The 6,000-nt window shown below is 40.5% G+C and overlaps 1 protein-coding gene across 1 annotated transcript in view; it reads right to left on the minus strand.

Moving 5' to 3' along the window:
- Positions 1 to 4,250, minus strand: part of snrka (SNF related kinase a) — an 86,218-nt gene extending 81,968 nt beyond the window's left edge. The window contains 1 exon segment of the mRNA NM_001193327.2: positions 4,094 to 4,250. The gene's annotated coding sequence lies outside the window, so the exon portion shown is untranslated.
- Positions 4,251 to 6,000: the final 1,750 nt, after the last annotated feature.

Consider the following 6,000-nt stretch of genomic DNA (forward strand, 5'->3'; position numbering starts at 1 on the left):
CTTATAAATATAGTACTTGACTCATTCAACATCATTTGGAGGTGTCAATGTCACTGAGCAACGTGTGTGAAACAATGAAAAGACTTGTGCAGCCGCCTTTTCTTCTCTCCTGAACTTGAAAATAAGATTGGCAGAATCGTAGAAATGCTAGATTAAGATCGTCTAGGGGTCGAATCAAGATTGCAATCTTTTAACGATTAATTGTGCAGCTCTAGTGTACAGTATTTTACATTTACATTTACCTTTTTTTTTTTTTTTAAATAATCAAACCTTCTAAAAGTTCAGAAAATTCTACTGGGATTTTAACACACAGTCATCTCTAGAGTTTACAGAGAATGATCTGAAAAAGAGAAAATATACAGTGAGCCAACTTCAGTGGGTGCAAATGCCTTGTTGATGCCAGAGGTTAGAGGAGAATGGCCAAACTGGTTCCAGCAGATAAAAAGGCAACAGTAATTCAAATAACCACTTGTTACAACTGAAGTATGCAGAAGAGAGTCAAACCCTGAGGCAGATGGGCTACAGCAGCAGAAGACCACACCGGGTGCCATTCCTGTCATTAAGAACAGGAAACTGAGGCTACAATTCGCACAGGCTCACCAAAATTGGACAATAGAAGATTGGAAAAACATTGCCTGGTCTGATTAGTCTCGATTTGTGCTGCGACATTTGGATGGTAGGGTCAGAATTTGGCATCAACAACATTAAAGCATGGATCCATCCTGCCTTGTATCAATGGTTCAGGCTGAAGCCTGGTTTATACTCGGCGCGTTTGCTAGTTCGCTTGAGTACGTACAATGAATGTGACGTCATCGATGTGTTTGCGGAGATTCACTTTGGGTGCTCACGACATGATTTCAGCTGGCGGAGAGCATGATTTTTTTTTTGAGACTTTAGTCTAAAACGCACGACCAATAATTCTTGGCTAGAAATTGCAACAGCAGTGGAAAAGGAGGAAAGTTGTTGTAAAAAAAAAGATTGGAAAAACTTGAGGAATAAGTTTGTTACAACCAAAAAAAAGAGGCAATGGCAAAAATGGAGACCAGGGTGGTTTTAATAAACAATTAAAGAACATGTTTTTCCACCATTCATAAGGTTAACACAGATGTATATATTACAATTTTAAACTTAAAACATGTAATAGATACAAAACTGAAATGTAGTGCCACAATATCTCTTTGATATCTGGAAATATTTGAACCTATCGGTTTACAATATACTGATGCCTGTTTTTCTAGGCTTTATTGGTAATAATGTTGGACCATTATTGCGTTTTTAGCATATCAGTAGAGGACAAACTAGCCAAACAGTAATGTGTGAATTGTTGAGTGGGTTAAATAAAAAAGGCAGTATTTTTTAGAAAGTGTCGTTTTTTTTTTTTTGCTTTTATTCTTTACCATAATAAAAAATATATTTGTAGAGTAGCCCATGTTCTGTTATTAATAACATTTGAAAAAACTTTAATAGGTAGAACTGTCCGAGATATGAACAAAAGCAAGTAATGCATCAAAGTTTGATTTAAAAAAAATCATGAATAGTTATAAAAATCTTTATAATCATTAAATTAATCTATAAAAATAATACACAACTTGAACGATATTAATGATATTACAGAGTTTCGGAAACTTCCTACTTTTCTGTTTATCCGCTCTACTTTACAGTGGGTTTTTTGTTTTAAAGAATATCACAACGGCAAACACGTCAAGTATAAAAGCCTCGTCCGTTTTGTGAAATGTGCATGCAGCCAGCGGAGGTGCGCGATGAGGCACTAGGTATACATCCAGCTTGATGGTGGTGGTGTAATGGTGTGGGGGAGTTTCTTGGCACACTTTGGGCCCATTAGTACCAATTGACCATTGTGCCAACGCCACCACAACCTACTCAAGTATTGTTGCTGACCATGTCCATCCCTTTCACACGACAGTGTACCCATCTTCTGATGGTTACTTCCAGCAGGATAACACACCAAGTCATAAAGCGCAAATAATCTCAGACTGGTGTCTTGAACATGACAATGAGTTCACTTTACTCAAACGGCCTCCACAGTCAGATATCAATACAATAGAGCACCTTTGGGATGTGCTGGAATGAGAGATTCACATCATGGATGTGCAGCCGAAAATCTGCGGCAACTGTGTGATGCTATCATGTCAATATGGAGCAAAATCTCAGAAAAACATTTCCAGCACTTTGTGGAATCTATGCCACGGAGGATTAAGGCAGTTCTGAAAGCAAAAGGGGGTCCAACCAGGTACTAACAAAGTGGCTGGTGAGATCAGCTTAGCAGTGTCTTTGATTTTGTGTCCTGAAAATCAATGTAATGTAGACCAACAATGACTGAATGATACAGAATTCGTTCCCCCAAAATGCCTTTTGTAGCATATTCGATCCTTGACTTGGAAGGTTTCGTAAATATTCACATTAAATTATTACCAACACATTTATTCATATGTCTGCTTTTTTATCTTTAAATGGTGTACAACATTTCATTTTTTCTCCAAATCATGCTAGCAATTTAGAGGCCTTGCATGTTTCAAATTCAGTACAGGGTTACAGGGATAGTTCACCCATAAAATGTAAATTTACTCCCAAACAGGTTTAGAAACCACCGGAGGGTGTTTCTTCCTCACAAAGTCAGTTAAGAAAATGTTATGACCAAGAAATACTATGGAAGTCAGTGGTTACAGCTCTTACATTTCTTTCTTTTTTAACCTTCTTTGTGTTCGTCAGAAGAAAGAAACTCAAACAGGTTTGTGACAAGTGAATGAGTAAATGATGACAGTTTTCAGTTTTGAGTGAGCTGTCCCTTTAAGGCATGTGTCGCTGTTTTAAACCACTAAGTTAGTCCAAAAGTTATGGTTATTACTCATATAAACAGTACAATCAAATGGCCAGCAGTCATGGGCCCAGGTTTACCTTCTAGGTTGCGTAACAACAAGATTACAGTACAGCAGGCTGAAGGAACGTGCTCCACACCTTACACATTCCACTGTGACATGAGATATATTGATCAAGTCTACAGCACTACAACTGAACCTGATCTCCTGAACTCTACTTGCCTCTGCAATTAAGTCCGAAAGGACTAATGAACAATTAATGCTCTAAGTCAGTGGTTCTCAAACTGTGGTACGTGTACCACTAGTGGTACGCGGGCTTCCTTCTAGTGGTACATGGAGGAATGAAATATGTCATGTACATGCTAAATACATTTCAAAATTTATCAAAAATGATGTATTCAATATGCCATATATGACATATAGCCTATATTTCTGAGGTAATCTGCCACGTTTTTTTTAACTGTGCAGAGTTGTAGCTGCTTTACTGAGCCTACTACACTACTGAATTTCAATACTGCTCATTTAGGTGGTACTTGGAGAGAGAATTTTTTTCTGAGGTGGTACTTGATGAAAAAAGTTTGAGTACCACTGCTCTAAGTGAAGACTTTAAGGCACCAAATCCAGCAAATATCAGCGTTTTAGTGTCCATAACACCATTAGACTAAAACGAAACCTGCAAACACAGACAAGCAGTAATGTGATCACAACAAATGGATATAACCTTTAATGCTGAGAGCTTCAAACCACAGTTACCAAGATACACACTCAACAACATCAGTCTTCTTGATGGGATGCAATTAGGAATGTACATCCTGGAACAAAACAGACTAGTTAACGTCCACCATCACGAAACAATTTCCTAGCGTCGATGCTAACAAATCTACACGTACAAAGAGAGGGAAAGCATCCATGTTTGGTGATGTGCACATAATGTGAAAGCAAACCTCATATGCCCATGCATGCCAGGCCTGATCTGGCCCATAAGCTCCTTACGAGCTCCATGCATCCATAGAGGAAGGGGATATAAATAATAGCTAACTGGCTACACGCTCCTGACACAGTCGGTGATGACCACACATACGCTGAAACCAGGCCGATCCAGCATCGTTTGCTCCCACAGATCATGCATACAGCTGTCAAGAACACAACCGCATTAATGGATGCTGTGTAGCCCACGGTAATATTGTCCTAAACAGATGCTAACCGGCTAACCGTGTTAGCATTCTAACGCACTATCACACAAAGCTTTGACTTACCGCTCGCTCTGGCGAACATTAAAACCACTTGAAATTCCCAAATGTTCAGGCGGCTGTGGAGCCGAAGACGGCAATGGTAAGACCCGGCTGATTGTGAGTCCAGCCCCGTGTGTGTGTGCGTGTGTGTGTGAGGTTTAGTACTGATCAGTGTGTGTGTATGTGTGGAGAGACTGCTGGTGGAAGTGCGACTCTCAGCGCTTCTCGCTCTCCGCCCTGAAAACCCGTGAACTGCACAGAAGCGTTGGATGAGACACATTGCGCTGAGCTGCACTGACAAAATACCACCAACAGGTGGCGCGACGTGGCCAAGCCCGTGTTTTCGCAATTTTCCAGGGTGCAAATTTCTCCTTCATGTTAAAACAACGTTAGGAGTCGGTGTTTCATTTGCAAACATAGTATTTAGTATATTTAAACAATGCTGCAAATGAAGAGAATGAGAATTGTTACATTGCAATGCATTCTGGGAATTTTGGATGAGGGAACCTGGATCCCATTTAATTTTATGGTATCTATACTCTGAATTGCAGTAAACTGTAAGCGCTGACATTTCAAATAAAGCAGAAAGTCGTATATGAAAAGGATTACAGACATTACAAATAAGCCTGTTCATTAATTTAATATGTTACCGGCAGCTAGCTCTCTGCAACTCTTACATGGTCACCCACTGAGCTAAGCAGGGCTGCGCCTGGTCAGTACCTGCAGGGGAGACCACATGGGAAAGCTAGGTTGCTGCTGGAAGTGGTGTTAGTGAGGCTGGCAGGGTCTGCAGTCTGTGTGGGTCCTAATGCCCCAGTATAGTGATGGGGACTCTATTGACCTTATTCTCCGCAGACGAGCGGGCGCTGCCATTTGAATCTTTTTAGAACGAGACTTCCGGTCTCATTCACTTCCATTCATTTTTAGACATTAAAAACTGCTCGTTTCGCTGTTTGATCTTGCAAACTGATATTTCCTTGTTATATTATTCTACTTGGTCTGTATAGTCATGCAAACATTTGTTTGTAGAGCAAGTAGTTTGACCGTTTTTTGCCGTTTATTATTCCTTGTCATTTCCCCCATAGGCGACTGAAACGGAAGTTCTAAGACAATCGCGAAAACAGGCGCACTTCCACATTTTAGAATAAGGTCAATACTCTATCCGCTTGTTAAGTGTGACGTCACGCGAAGCGGCTTCCGGGCCCAAGCGCTCTATTCAACTAAATGGGGAGACTCATGAAATTGTAATAATAAACGTTTACAAAGCGATTTAATGCTTTCGAAAATCACGATCGCAGTATATATATGTCCATGCCTAATATCCGATGGCCAGAAAGTGATACATTTTTTATAAATTGTAAAATTTTGGTATTTGTTATGCAGCAAGCCCAGAGATTGTTGTGTACACTATGACTTTATGTAAAATTAACTTTAATTTGTGATAGGAATACAACGTGATCATAAACGAATGATTTCTCCACTCAAATGAATGGCGGCTTGGACCCGGCAACAGTATTACATACGTCACAAACATGTCACCACTTAACAAGCGGATACTCAATGAGCGCTGTCTTTTGGATGAGAGGTTAAACCGAGGTCCTGACTCTCTGTGGTCATTAAAAATCCCAGGATGTCTTTTGAAAAAGAGCAGGGGTTTAACCCTGGCATCCTGGCCAAATCTGCCCACTGGCCTCTGTCCATCATGGCCTCTTAACCAACTCTGTCTCCTCCACCAATCTGCTAGTGTGTGGTGTGCGGTCTGGCGCAAAATGGCTGCTGTCGCGTCATCCATGTGGATGCTGCACACTGGTGGTGGATGAGGAGATTCCCCCCTATGTGTAAAGCGCTTTGAGACCCAAGAAAAGCGCTATATAAATGTAAGGAACCTCTGCATTGCATCTGTGCTTGGACACATAATATTATGAAATGCA

The sequence above is a fragment of the Danio rerio genome, chromosome 16, assembly GCF_049306965.1.
Source record: "Danio rerio strain Tuebingen ecotype United States chromosome 16, GRCz12tu, whole genome shotgun sequence".
Taxonomy (NCBI): domain Eukaryota; kingdom Metazoa; phylum Chordata; class Actinopteri; order Cypriniformes; family Danionidae; genus Danio; species Danio rerio.